The sequence below is a fragment of the Entelurus aequoreus genome, linkage group LG03 (genome assembly GCF_033978785.1).
Source record: "Entelurus aequoreus isolate RoL-2023_Sb linkage group LG03, RoL_Eaeq_v1.1, whole genome shotgun sequence".
Taxonomy (NCBI): domain Eukaryota; kingdom Metazoa; phylum Chordata; class Actinopteri; order Syngnathiformes; family Syngnathidae; genus Entelurus; species Entelurus aequoreus.
The window spans coordinates 39,939,656-39,955,718 of NC_084733.1; positions in this window are offsets into that span (position 1 = coordinate 39,939,656).

Genomic DNA, 16,063 nt, shown 5'->3' on the forward strand with positions numbered 1-16,063 from the left:
GCAATATTGTGTGTATTATAAATGAAAAACGGCATCATTTGTATACTCTAGCCTTTAAATAGACTCCCTTTTTAGACCAGTTGATCTGCCGTTTCTTTTCTTTTCTTTTCTACTCTGCTCCCAACCCGGGGTGGACCGCTAGCCTGTCCATCAGATGGGGACATCTCTACGCTGCTGACCCGTCTCCGCTCGGGATGGTTCCTGCTGGCCCCACCATGGACTGGACTTTCGCTGATGTGTTGGACTTTCACAATATTATGTCAGACCCACTCGACATCCATTGCTTTCGGTCTCCCCTAGAGGGGCTGGGGGTTACCCACATATGCGGTCCTCTCCAAGGTTTCTCATAGTCATTCACATTGACGTCCCACTGGGGTGAGTTTTCCTTGCCCGTATGTGGGCTCTGTACCGAGGATGTCGTTGTGGCTTGTACAGCCCTTTAAGACACTTGTGATTTAGGGCTATATAAATAAACATTGATTGATTGATTGATTAAAAACCCAACAATAACAAGGCTACAAATGAGCTTTTGTGTTTACACCATTATTTATTGCTTCATCTTATTGTGCAGTGCCACTAATAGAAAATACTTATCATCAAAAGGTCCCTTTCTGACACTAACCTGCCTCTTTAAAACATTCTCTGAATATGAATACATCATTACTCACGCATTATGAACATATCCTTAGGGTTGAGTCACTATTTTAATTTTTTAAATTTGAACTGCCAAAATAAAACCAAGACTCAATTTAAACGTATCTCATCTCTTTCTCCTTCCGTACTGCATGTGAGCTGGTCTCTGTGGTTGCCATTTTCTCTCTGCCCTCGCTGTGCAAATGGAATAATCATGTAGCTCCCAGTTGGAAGGGAGGCTGCAGTGGTGTGTCTGTGCAGGGCTACAGTGAAATATGCATGTTTGTGTATTTCCAGGTACTATTGTGCATGTGAGAGAGTGAAATTTAAATATACTATACTCTGTGGCCACGTTATTCGGCACCAGTGGTGTTTTGGTCCTGTTTCGGTCTTTACCATTACTAATTTATTACAATTAGATTCCTGAAGGGCCCCCACCGCACCCTAAAGCTAATGCTATCGCCCCACATACGCACACTCTTGATTGATTGATTGAAACTTTTATTAGTAGATTGCACGGTGAAGTACATATTCCGTACAATTGACCACTAAATGGTATCACCCAAATAAGTTTTTCAACTTGTTTAAGTCGGGGTCCAGTATGTTTACATGCACTACAAAACTAAATATTGACTTAATTTGCTTGAAACTAGCTTTTTAAAACACATGTAAAGACCTAAATAAGGTTCATTATATCAGCGTGATCATTATACACACGTGCCAGTGCTCCAAACAGGACAACTCCTTGATCAGAAAGCCCACAATATTTACATGTGTATGTCCTAGTTTTAACAATAATGTTTTTCATCAAACGCTCAAACCAAAGGCCCCTAAAATATCCTTAAAACTCTCTAAATTATTTTTTGTTGTTTTATTTTTTTTAAAAGTTTGTTGCGTTTGAGTTGCATGTTTGCGTTAGTCGTTTCCCCAAGATGCAAAAGGATGTCATTAAACAATGTGCAGGTAAGATGCTGATTTATTCTCAAGACAATAAAAAACGAAAATCTAACCAGTGTATACCATATAAGATGCTTGAGGCTAGCTTTAGGTTAGCATTGTAAATAGTAATACAGAGAGTCTATAGCATGGGAATCAAGAAATACAAAAACTAGAGAGTAGTGTAAAGCCAAACAAACCGTCGCCGAGTGAGTGGCGACAGAAGTACTTAAAGGGGTGTGATTAGCGACAAAAACAGCTGGTGGGGACACTAATCACTGAAAAAAGGCAGGTGCGTCAAATCAGTACCTGAAAGTAAGTAAAAAAACGAGCCAAATGGTGCTATGAACACAACTAGACAAACAACGGATCAAGACAGTACCCCCCTTGTGCGCTCTATAGCCTGGAAAATACGGTTATCAAAATCAGAATCGGCTTTATTGTTGAAAACAAACATGCAATGCAAACATTGGTAACACTTTAGTATGGGGAACACATATTCACCATTAGTTAGTTGCTTATTAACATGCAAATTAGTAACATTTTGACTCTTAATTAGTCATTATTAAGTACTTATTAATGCCTTATTCTGCCTGGCCTTATTATACAACCAGTAAGCCATTAACTAAGAGTTAACTAACCCTAACACTTATTGCTTATTAGTAACCCTAACCCTTACCCTAACCCTTATATGTTCCCCTAGTGTCCAAATGACTCTAAATTAAGTATTTGTTACTTTAATAAGCAACTAATTAATGGTGAATATGTTCCCCATATTAAAGTGTTACCCAAACATTTTATTTTCTGTCTTTTCTAGATTGCTGGTGTTCCAAATAAAGTGGCCTGAGAAAGACAAGAGACAATGGAAAAATGATGTATGCACCTTTGTATCGAATGTCCGCAATTTGTGATAAATGACAACAAAGATGACATTGAGTGAGGTTTTGACATTTCATCTGACTCGATGACATTCCTGCTTTTTTGCACTCTCAAGTGCCTCACACGATAATCCCAAAATAGAGTCATTGCCATGAATAAAGCATGTACCGGCTGTGCATCCATGCTCCTGGCTAGTATCCTGCCAGGAAAGCGAGGGTTGTCGCAGCGAGTGCTTGTTTAAACACAGCTGATTTTTTTGGAGCCATCAGTCACTTGTAACATTATTTTCTCTTTGAGAGCCTCCATCTAACGCTGACAACACTTCACTGGTCACCTCATGTTAAATATTTACTCTCAATCACAAAATGTCCCTCCTCGCGTCCTCTTCATACCCTCATATTGCTTTTCTCTCGCTCTCACTGTTCTTCTGTTGACTCATCGCTGACATCAGTGACAGGGATTTCAAGTGGTTGCCATGACAATGCTATGACAACACTAACGGAACTCATTCAGCATGCAGTTTTATGAATGGAGGAGTTTGAACCTGAGAAACCTCATGTGTGGTATGTAAGGGTTGAGTAAGTATATTTATTGTCTGCAAATACTCATATCGCACTCGGGTGTAATAAATATCGCAACACTGGGTAATCAACGCAATAGTGGAGATCAAGTTGTCTGTGATTTGTCATCAGGTTTAACCAAGCAATACTTACAGATTTAAAAATAAACATCAGATGAATGAACACTGATGCTAGTTCTAGCCTAGCGGTTATTGTTTTCCAGTAACAGGCCCAATCCAATTAATTACTATTACAAACATTACAATGCTGTTAATTTTGACCAACAGTGAAATGTGGCGCCTTAATATGCACTTACATCTAACAGCTGTTATCAGACCTTGCTCGCTCAGCCAAGCACAAGACAGGAACTGCTAATGAAAGGTGTTTTTTTTCTTTGCCGAGGACAGGTGGCAGACACATAATTAATGATTGAATTCATTGCCTAAAGATAGCGTCCGATTTCATGGTCAGCCAATCAGAGGTAAGTTGGTGGTGGTGTTTTTACAAACACATGGCCAACAGCCACTTTAGGGAGCTGTGCAATTAAAACCGTCATTTTCAAAATAGAGGTACATTATATCACAGACAAAAGTATTTTCCTGCATTTATAGTGAGAAACTCGAATCTTATGAAACATCGCTCAACAATACACACCATATATTTGAAGTTTTGTAAAAAAAAACATAGTCGGCAAAGTTGTATTTTTGCCTCATTCCTGTGAGAATCCTGCATGTGACTGAAGCATTAATGAGTGGGACTATCCAGGCCTAGCTGCAGTGTGCTCAAACAAACACCAGGTAGCCTATGTGAGCAGATAATACTGTATCATCTCTTTCTCTTTTGGACTTATCAGGTCTGTAGTTTGATTGAGAAGTTTATTGACATCTTAAAGATTTGAATCCATGTAATGCTTTAAAAAGGCAAATGGATGGCACAACAAGCCAAAAGGCTTGTTTCCATTGTGGTCCATTAAATATTCATCACATTTGATACATTCAATAATAAAAGATATATAACCTGTAACATGTATATACAAAATTGCATTAAAAAATGGATAAATTATGTACATATACACAGTATACATGTCAGGTGATTTGAAAAACAATATATACAAAGTAGTGCATTCTTCATGAATAGTAATTATGTTACTATGTAACATAATTAATCCTTTATATATATTATTAGTTACCAGGAAAAGTAATTACATTGGGTCTGGGTTAGTTTTTGCCTCATCCCTCACTTAACGCGTGAGTGACGAATGCATGAAGAATGCACTCCCAACCTGATAAGACCTGATAAGTCCAAAAGAGAAAGAGATGGTACAGTATTATCTGCTCACATAGGCTACCTGGTGTTTGTTTGAGCACACTGCAGCTAGTCCTGGATAGTCCCACTCATTAATGCTTCAGTCACACACAGGATTCTCACAGAAATGAGGCAAAATACAACTTTATTTATATTGCATTTTATTTTTATTTTTTTACAAAACTTCAAATATATGGTGCATGTGCATTGTTGAGCGATGTTTCATGAGATTCGAGTTTCTCACAATAGATGCAGGAAAATACTTTCTTCTGGGACATAATGTGAACTTTGCGTAGAATGTTGTGCGTGTACAACTATTTTAAAGATGCCAGTTTTAATTACACAGCTCCCTAATGTGGCTGTTGGCCATGTGTTTGTAAAAACACCACCACCAACTTACCTCCGATGTTAAAAAAGGTAACGAGTTACTATTTTTAAAACGATATTTATCCAACACTGGTTTGGGAGTAGTTGTTGTAATACTGACAAGGTCAATTTTTTAAATTATTATTACTTTTTATTATATTTTACTTAATATTTGGAACTATTTTGAAAGGTTTAATTACAACACATTGTCTCCATAAATATGCTTACTGTACAAATCTTCTGAAGCTATCATTGGTAGTTATTAAAACAACTCACCTTGTTGTGAGCATACGACGTTCATATACTCACAAATTAATTTTCAAAACCCTTTATTGTATTTTATTATGATTATTTGTGCATCATAGTGACTCACTAAACATTCAAGGCACATCATTTACAATTCACCAAACCTTATTTTGACTCTCGAACGTCACGGTTTTGAGTTCCTTTGGAAAAAAAAATCCACTTGTTTTAAAAAAAAGAATTATTTAATTATATTTATTTATTTAACTCCAGTGCTGAAATAGGTTGTAGCCCCTGCTGTTGTTCATATCTTCCTGTAGTCACTATTTAGTCATGTACAGTTGCCATTCAAATCTGTATATGCTCCTGAGAACTATGCCCGGGTCGATCAATTAATCAAACGATAAATGAAAATGAACTCTCTAACTTTGCCTCCATCGATAAATTGCCATGTTTCTGTGTCTTTGTTTTCTTCGTCTCTCACTTTCAATCTGGGTACAAGAGGGATCACTTAGTGCAGGGGTCCCCAAACTTTTTGACTCGGGGGCTGCATTGGGTTAAAAAAAATTGGCCAGGGGCTGGGCTGTATATATATATATATAAATATATATATATATATATATATATATATATATATATATATATATATATATATATATATATATATATATATATATATATATATATATTCCGAGTGCGATGATGTCACGCTATCGATGGAAAAAAATATATATATATATATATATTTTCCGAGTGCGATGATGTCACGCTATCGATGGAAAAATGCCTTTTTAGACAATATGATTTGCCTGTTTGGCTAAGAGACACAGAGAGTAACAAATAAAATGGATTAGAAAGAACAGATTTAAAAAAAATAATAATTAAAAAGAAAAAAAAAAAGTTGTTTTTTGAAACCTGGGACTTCCCCCGGGCCGGATTTTGGACGCTGGCGGGCCGTAGTTTGGGGACCCCTGACTTAGTGCATTGCTCGTAACACCATACTGTATTTATTAGATAGCAGAATTAAATAAATAAAATGCAGTACGGTGACACAGAGCCAATCTGGCGCCCTAGGCAAGATTTTAGGTGGCGCCCCCCCACATCGGCAGTGAAGTTTATATACTCACAAGAAACCGAATAGCTTTGTCTTTGACCTTTTTTTTTACTCGAAGAAAGCAAATTAACAATCAGAATAGTTAACAAGATAAAAAAAAAAATATGGATAAATAAATGAATACAAAAAATAAAAAATGAATATATGAAATACAATATTTTTTACATACATGAACACAAAATAAAACGTGTCAACAAGTTGCATACAATACATTAAAAATACAATATAAATAAGGCACTGCACAAAACAAGATATCAAACCAGCATGACTTTAACAACTATATTACAAAAAAAGGGGATCCTACAGAGTTCTCTATTTGTGCTTTTTAATATTGCATTAACTAGAATGACTTACAAATTACTGTACACCAGGGAGTACTGTAATTACCTAACGTTACATTATTATTTTCCATAACAATTTAGCCCCCTCCACAATATTAACCCGACGTTAAAACAGAACTAGCTATTTATTGATTAGCAATTGCCGAATCATGTAACATTAGCTTAATGCTAAAAAGACAGGTTACTATCACATTCTGTAACAGACAAATAATTTCATGTAGGCTAACGTTACCTACCTGCTACCTCTGTCTTTTTCTCGTTTCTCCCCTTCTTTTCTCCCCTGGGCACCTGACAGTTTTGGCCGTTTTGACATTTTGTGTTGATTTTTTTTATGTGGTGACGTCCAAAAAGAGTCATGATACGGGAAGGGAGGGGGCGCACCGTGCCGGGGGAGGGTGGGCGTAATGTTGTAACAAATAACATTTCTATTAAATAGGCTTTACTTTGCATTTTAATTAACGTGGGATTATTTTATGTATTTAGAAATAATAGTACCAACTTTTTTTTTTTTTCCTCCAACATTTGTGGCACTGGCGTGGCGCCCCCTGATGGACGGCGCCCTTAGCATTTGCCTATACGGCCTATGCCACGGGCCGGCCCTGCACAGAGGTTAGTGCATGTGCCTCACAATACGAAGGCCCTGAGTAGTCCTGAGTTCAATCCCGGGCTCGGGATCTTTCTGTGTGGATTTTGCATGTTCTTCCCTTCCACCTCCAAAGACATGCACCTGGGGATAGGTTGATTGGCAACACTAAATTGTTCCTAGTGTGTGAATGTTAGTGTGAATGTTGTCTGTCTATCTGTGTTGGCCCCGCGATGAGGTGGCGACTTGTCCAGGGTGTACCCCGCCTTCCGCCCATGTGCAGCTGAGATAGGCTCCAGCACCCCCCGCGACCCCGAAAGGGACAATCGGTATAAAATGGATGGATGGATGGATGGATGGATGGAAATGAATCCTCTTGTCAGTCATCCACAATTGCAGAGGCGAAACCGCTATCATACACGCACAGGATGTATGGGCGGAGCTTCACTATTCGGTAGTGAGAAGCACCTTAAAGTCACACAAGTTAAGAGGAAAAAAGATATTTGCAAAGCCAAATGTTCCAGTATGGTAATGTTTTGGCTTCAAAACTAATGATCAACATTAGCTCATCAACACAAATGAACAAACAAGTATGACAAATTTGTTGGAAAATGATAGCAAGAAGAAAAAATAACAAAACAAAGCAACTTAAGCAGATTTTCCAACTGGGGAAGTGACTGCACTTCAGATGTTCAATATTTATTACAGTGCAATGTTTGCTAACATAAACTGACAGTACTTTTTTTCACTGATTGTTTACTTATTTAGGATAAACAAATGTTTCAATTACATGGGAAGAAATACAAGTTTATTGCGTTTGAAATGAATACTCACATTATTATTAAGCGGCAGGGATGAGATTCCTCCGTCGGGTGGCGGAGAGATAGGGTGAGAAGCTCAGAGTAAAGCTGCTGCTGGTCCACATCGAGAGGAGCAAGGTGAGGCGGTTTGGGCATCTGGTCAGAATGCCACCCGGACGCCTCCCTAGGAAGGTGTTTAGGGTGTGTCTGACCGGTAGGAGACCACAGGGAAGACCCAGGATACGCCTCAGGATCCCCCAGGAAAGAGCTGGACGAAGTGGCTAGAGAGAGGGAAGTCTGGGCTTTTCTACTTAGGCTGCTGCCCTCGCAACCCGACTTCGGATAAACTGAAGATGATACAATTGATTATTATTGCATTATATTATGATTGCATTAGTGCTTGATTTGTTGTCAAATATAATGCTGACAAAATGTATGATTATCGGCAATAAATTGTGAGACAATATATCGTCCATCAAAATGTATTATTGGCCCAGGCCTAATGCAGTGGTCATTTGTTTTGCAGAACAAGGCTATTTTTTTCCTGAAATTTGTAATGCTGACAAAATAAATATACCCCCCACCCCCAAAAAAGTCTACTGCAGGGGAGGATTCTCAAGAGTTAGGCACTGAAGCCAAAGAAAATGTTCCACCACTGTGGACAAAAAAGATTTATTCTGTTCTATTCTATTGAGGAAGGAACCAAATCACCCCAGTTTTCAGCATACAGGCGCCACTCCTGTGTGCAGTCCCATCACTTAGACGGTTCCCTTACTTTAGCAAATATTTGTACATATACTTAAATGTATATATGCAGTAAAACAATACTCTTTCCCATGTTTGACAATCAACGGATCCACCTTCTTTTTAGTTTTTTTTCTATTATTTTGCTTTTCCTATTTTTTACGAGTTCCACTGCTGTTCCTTATTCTCATTGCATGGTGTAACTACCCCATTTTACGGATTATAAATCGTTACTTTTTCCCTACGCTTTGAGCTCTGTGGCGTATAAAACGGTGTGGCTAATTTATGGATTTGTCTTCATTAAAGGCCTACTGAAACCCACTACTACCGACCATGCAGTCTGATAGTTTATATATCAATGATGAAATCTTAACATTGCAACACATGCCAATACGGCCAGGTTAACTTATAAAGTGCAATTTTTAATTTCCCGCTACTCTTCAGGTTGAAAACGTCTATGTATGATGACGTATCTGCGTGACGTCAATCGTTGAAACGGAAGTATGCGGACACATTGAATCCAATACAAAAAACTCTGTTTTCATCTCAAAATTCCACAGTATTCTGGACATCTGTGTTGGCGAATCTTTTGCAATTTGTTTAATGAACAATGAAGACTGCAAAGAAGAAAGTTGTAGGTGGGATCGGTGTATTAGCGGCGGACTACAGCAACACAACTAGGAGGACTTTGAGATGGATAGCAGACGCGCTAGCCGCCGACCTCACCTTGACTTCCTCCGTCTCTGGGCCGCCGACCGCATCTGGGATCGGGTGAAGTCCTTCGTCGCGCCGTCGATCGCTGGAACGCAGGTGAGCACAGGTGTTGATGAGCAGATGAGGGCTGGCTGGCGTAGGTGAATAGCTAGTGTTTTTAGCATAGCTCTGTGAGGTCCGGTTGCTAAGTTAGCTTCAATGGCGTCATTAGCAACAGCATTGTTAAGCTTCGCCAAGCTGGAAAGCATTAACCGTGTATTTACAGGTCCATGGTTTAATAGTATTGTTGATTTTCTGTCTATCCTTCCAGTCAGGGGTTTATTTCTTTTGTTTCTATCTGCAGTTAAGCCCGATACTATCACGTTAGCTCCGTAGCTAAAGTGCTTCGCCGATATATTGTAGTGGAGATAAAAGTCACTGTAAATGTCCATTTCGCGTTCTCGACTCTCATTTTCAAGAGGATATAGTATCCGAGATGGTTTAGAATACAAATCCGTGATCCACAATAGAAAAAGGAGAGAGTGTGGAATCCAATGAGCCAGCTTGTACCTAAGTTACGGTCAGAGCGAAAAAAGATACGTCCTGCACTGCACTCTAGTCCTTCACTCTAACGTTCCTCATCCACAAATCTTTCATCCTCGCTCAAATTAATGGGGTAATCGTCGCTTTCTCGGTCCGAATCGCTCTCGCTGCTGGTGTAAACAATGGGGAAATGCGAGGAGCCTTTCAACCTGTGACGTCACGCTACTTCCGGTACAGGCAAGGCTTTTTTATGAGCGACCAAAAGTTGCAACTTTATCGTCGATGTTCTCTACTAAATCCTTTCAGCAAAAATATGGCAATATTGCGAAATGATCAAGTATGACACATAGAATGGATCTGCTATCCCCGTTTAAATAAAACAATTCATTTCAGTAGGCCTTTAAGGGCCATAATGTTTTGTATTTGACAAACAGATTTCATATAACACTGACAGAGACACTGAAAATGTGTATTATTGTTTGTGATATGGTGCCATCTTTTGGACGAGTTTGCTCACGGCAGGTGCTGCGGGTTTAACATATATTTCCTGTTTCTTGCTTTGAACGGGAAGTATAGCTGTCCATAGCATTTCTGCTTGAAAGGATTCTTAATTTCTCACTCCAAGCAACGTTTGTAAGTTTTACAATATAACCAAAACAATTCATACTTACTAAACCGTCCCATATGTGATGTCTGTAGGAGTGTTTTCCTGCTATCGTAATGTAATCAAGCTAGCGTCGTTAGCTTTAGCGAATATGCTAACATATTTATTAGTGTCTGTGTTAGTATTATATATTCCAATGACATTATTTTTGCATTGCTTCAGTTTCGTAAATTCACAAAATATTTACTGTGGAGTTAGTGAGTCTGTTTAGCTGATTGGACAGCTGGCTTCCGCAGCTCGTGGGTCCATGACGATGACTTCTGTTTTGTTTATTAGACATTTTACTGCCGTGTTACAGGCACCGTTTGGAAACAATTAAGTTACAAAAATAAAAAGTTACAAATATTTTTCATACCGGTATATATCTGCGGGTTATACGCAGCTATATATATATATATATATATATATATATATATATATATATATATATATATATATATATATATATATATATATATATATATATATATATATATATATATATATATATATATATATATATATACATATATGTGTGTGTAAAAATATGTATTTCTTCAAAATTTGGTAGGTGCAGCTTAAATTCTCTAAACTCTCTAAGGTCTGTAAAATATGGTATGTACATGGACATTTTAGAGGGTCAGCACAGGGGTCCACTGTGGGGAGCATTGTGCCCAAATTGCAATCACTCGGCACTCATTATAGGGCCAGCAACAAATGCGGAATCTTGGGAGGTGAGGTGAGACGTGACTTGTGACATCACATCCATCATGGCTGCCTCAGGCCGCAGATGCCACCAGCTGTTGTACATTAAGCAAAGTGCAGCAGGCGGATTTGGCTGAGCCAGTTATGGGATAACTCAATAACATTACGTTAGGGTGCTGCCTTGAGCTCTTTATTTCATAATGCATCGTGGTTTCAACAGTGAGGACTGACATCTAAAGCTCAAGAGCTGTCGTTAACTTCTAAGCTGATTACCGCGGCCTTTGCTAAGTTTATGGGTCATTGCAATTGGCCTTTGTCTATCAGTCAAGCCACACCTTGTGTTTATCTGTGCAAAACAGCACTGACATTAAGATATTGCGCTGATAGAAGTGGTGAATTTCATCCAACAAGCATTAAATCAGTCCTGATTCCTGCTCCTGGGTTGGTAGCTAAGCATGACTCAATGGAAGTAGGGTAGCAGCAGTGAGCCAACATCCATTCCCACAATAATCTAAACGAGAGAGTGTGTGCGGTACATAGCCGGAGCATTTTGACGGTAATTGTTTGGGATGAAAGTGGCAGCTGTGGGAGAACTTACGGTGCATAAACGCAATAATTTGACCTTTTCCACAGTTACGTCCATCCTTATGGATGGACATTTGTAACACACATTTGTAGCATTTTCCTATTTATTGTGGCCCATTTCAACAGTCAAAGATACAGTTTTTCAATACCTTTTCTTTGAATCGAGACCAGTGTGATTTGAAGAGGACCAACTAAGCAAAGTCAATCATGGATGAATGGCTTGGAAATTTAGAAAACAATCTTGCCTTCCCTCATACTTCCTCCAAACGAGTTGTTTGGAATATGCCCAATTTGTGACTTTTTTCCCAACTGTGACGTCAGCGAATATTTCCATGTAAGGACGTAGTAAATGCAATGCATTGCGGGTCTTGCTGGCCTCGAAATAGCTTATTTACATGGCTGAATGCAAGACTCTGTGCTGAAGTTTTGTTATTTCTTTAACAAGTTCAAAACATGGCGCGGACATGCGGCATCATTAACTGCCACAATTGTTGTCATGATCGCTTCAGGAAAACAACGATTTGGTGAGATTTTTGTCATTTCCAGCATGAAAGCAAAGCCAAGGAACTTGGGTTATCGTATATGTACATATATACTATATATGTACATACAAGTCGCCACATCATCCATATTTACATATTATATAAACAATATATATATATATATATATATATATATATATATATATATATATATATATATATATATATATATATATATATATATATATATATATATATATATATATATATATGTCTTAATTAGATTATCCGAAAAATAGTGCTCGATACCGTGGTAGAGCGTAATATGTATGTGTGGGAAAAAAATCACAAGACTATTTCATCTCTACAGGCCTGTTTCCTCAACCCTCAGGATTGAGGAAACCCCTCATGAAACAGGCCTGTAGAGATGAAATAGTCTTGTGATTTTTTTCCCACACATACATATATATATATATATATATATATATATATATATATATATATATATATATATATATATATATATATATATATATATATATATATATATATATATAAATATATATATATATATATATATATATATATATATATATATATATATAAAATATATATATATATATATATATATATATATATATATATATATATATATATATATATATATATATATATATATTTTATATATATATATATATATATATATATATATATATATATATATATATATATATATATATATATATATATATATATATATATATATATATATACCTGTATATATCAGTGGCGTGCGGTGAGGTTAATGTCTGGTGAGGCACGACTGCATCATCACAGTCAAATTTAAAAACATATGAACCTGCAGTGCAGGTGTACCTAATGTTGTGTCCCTGCGGTCGTTCGCGGCTCCTGCAGCGCGAGCATTGTTGTTTTTGCACTTTTTGGCTTCTTGTTAAGTGACTTTTTTTGGGTGGATTCGGTCTTGCACGTGGAGGGTTTGGGTGTGGGCTTTGCTTGGTGTGGCCGCGGTGTTCCCGTCGGGCGGTGCATTCTGCGGCGGAAGCTTGGCACCAGGAGGCGGGGTTATGATACGAGCCTCACACAGTGTGTCTCCGCAGCAGATTTATGATCGCTCAGCACTAAAAATATGTTACACACATACAGTTGTTGACAAAATACACTGTACATTATATACCTCAGCTAACTAAACTATGGAAATGTATAATATAATTTATATAGCAATACGGTGTCACTGCACAGCAGGCCAGCAGTTAGCCGAGTCGCAATCCATGTTGAGGCACAAATCAGTGACGTGCCTCAACTGGCTGCTGATCACCGCACCGTCTCTTCTCAGTATTTGAACGGCAAATGTTAAAATAAAAATAAAAATAATCTAAAACTGGTGAAGTTAAATGGAAAATAACTTTAGTATAATCAATGGATACACATAACAATTTAATTTTTTTTTTTTTCTTTTTCTTTTTTTTTTCTTTCCATGATGGCAGGTGAGGCCCCGCCTCCCCTGCCTCTAGTGACTGCACGCCACTGATATGTATATATATATATATGTTATAGTGTCTTCAAAGTGTGCAGTTTTGTACTAAAATAGGGACTTTTTTCAAGGTTAGAACCGATTATTCATGTTGACATTGAGTCTTATGGGGATCTCTGCTTCACCATGCAAACTTTTTTTTATGATACTGTGAGTTAGACTGCTGTGATATGTCATGACCTTCTGCCTTAGACAAAATAATGTTGTCATAGAGAACCATCCAAAAATAATTGAATACTGTCAGCTTCATTGGTAAAAAAAATAAAAATAATTCTGACTCCGTATAGATTGTACTGCACTTGTTTTCTTTGCATTAGACATTAATGTTAGTCCCAGAATTTAGATTTTGTGTGTGCAGTAAATGTTTCACATGAAACTAAAAAGGTAGAAAAAGCAGCTCGTGGACAAAACTATTGCATATTCTTTTTATTATTGTAGTTGTAGTTTCTAATGTTGCAGAACTGAACTGTATCATACTTTGAGGTGTTTGAGTAGTTAAATCGTAACCAAAATATGACATGACTCTGAGCTGCTGCGGCGTGTCATCCGTTCATGTTGGAAAACCATTTTCCACTCATACTGCCAACGCACTGCCCTTGACACGTAATTGTAGACACTCTGTAGCAACATCAGCCAAAAGTGTGGTCCGTAATCACAGGTTGTGGTTGGTATGTGACTCATAAGGAATTAATTGCATTTGCTGAGCTGCTGATTGGTCTTGAAGCAAAGCAAGTAAATACTTCAGCAGCCACAAATAAATAGCACGAGCCGCAAAGTTTCCTCCTCTTTTGCAGATGAGCAGCGCCAATTAATTAATTCGGAATGTTAGATTATGCAACAATAACACATAATTTGCCAAGACAAATGCCCAGATTCAATTTAGGGGTTCATCTGATTTGGATCTGGGTGCATGGAGCCATTATTGGCTTCTATTCATAATAACTAGCGCCTCCTGTTAATTATCATCTCGTCCCTTCAGGCTGCACGGCACAACCTTTACCAGACCTTTGCTACTAATATCTGTTAGATGACGTCTGGCTTTAGTTCAGATCATAAAGGCTCCCACAGCTACTGTATTAATGTCACCATTGCATTTCCAATGTGTACTTTTGTTTGCATTCTGTCTGACTGAGGCTATGTCTACACTGTAAAAAAAGATTCTGTAAAAAAATGGTCATCTACTGGCTGCTACGGCTGCCAAACGAAAACCATAAAATTAAAGTAAAACATCGTAAACCAAATAATGATCAAAAACATTATATTTACAGACATTTTCATGAAACGTTTTGCGTAAAAATATCGTAATTTTACAGATTTTTACTAAATTATTAAGATCAACCACCTTTAATAAAGTGACGATGCAAACAGTTCTGCAGAAAAATACCTTTATTCTACAGAGTTTTTCCAAATTATTACGATGAAACACCTTTAATGAAGAGACAATGCTGGCAGTTCCACAGAAAAATACCATTATTTTACAGATTTTTTCTGAATTGTTAAGATCAACCACCTTTAATAAAGTGACGATGCAAACAGTTCTGCAGAAAAATACCTTTATCAGATTGTTAGTATGGACATAGACTTTTATATAACAAGCTACATATTTAATGAAAGATAATTACTGTAATGTTACATGAATTTGAAAGTAATTTAAGAAAACAGAAAATGCTATGTATAATTAGTTTGGGATATTTCTGTAAAAAAAATAGAAATATACATAGTTTGTCATTACTGGCATATTACTTAAAATAACAGGCGGATTGTTTATTTACAGATAATGTCTTCAATTCTACAGTTTTATAAACTATTTTAAAAAAATAGAAAAATTACAGTAGAAATTTAGAGTAAATTAACCATAAAAATATGATTTTTTTTTACAGTGTACACTAAGCCGGATAACCCCTTAAATGAATAATTATTTAACCGAAGCATAGTGTCAGCCACACTAAACCATCGTTTAAGGTAACCCTCCTTGGATAATATTTTACACGGGTAAGTGCGCCGTGTATTTCTTGAATCTCCGGCTCTTAGCTTTGTATGGACTAATTGATCGTTTACAAACTGAGTTCGGAGAGGAAGTGACGTCAGAAAGACTGTGCCCCATACAAGAAGTGACGTCGGAAAGAACGCACCGCACCCAGCTTCATAACAACCTCTTTCCACTTGGAGGTAAACACTAGAAAGATTGAGGCGAGTCAACCAGACATGCCGTGTTTCCCCTTCCTATACATGTACAGACGCTTGTGGAAATTACACATGAATACTTTAAGAGAAAGCAATGCAGCTATTTGGGATACAACACTTCTCAGACGCCAAGAGAACTTTTGAATGTCCAGGTCAGCTGTGATTCTACTTA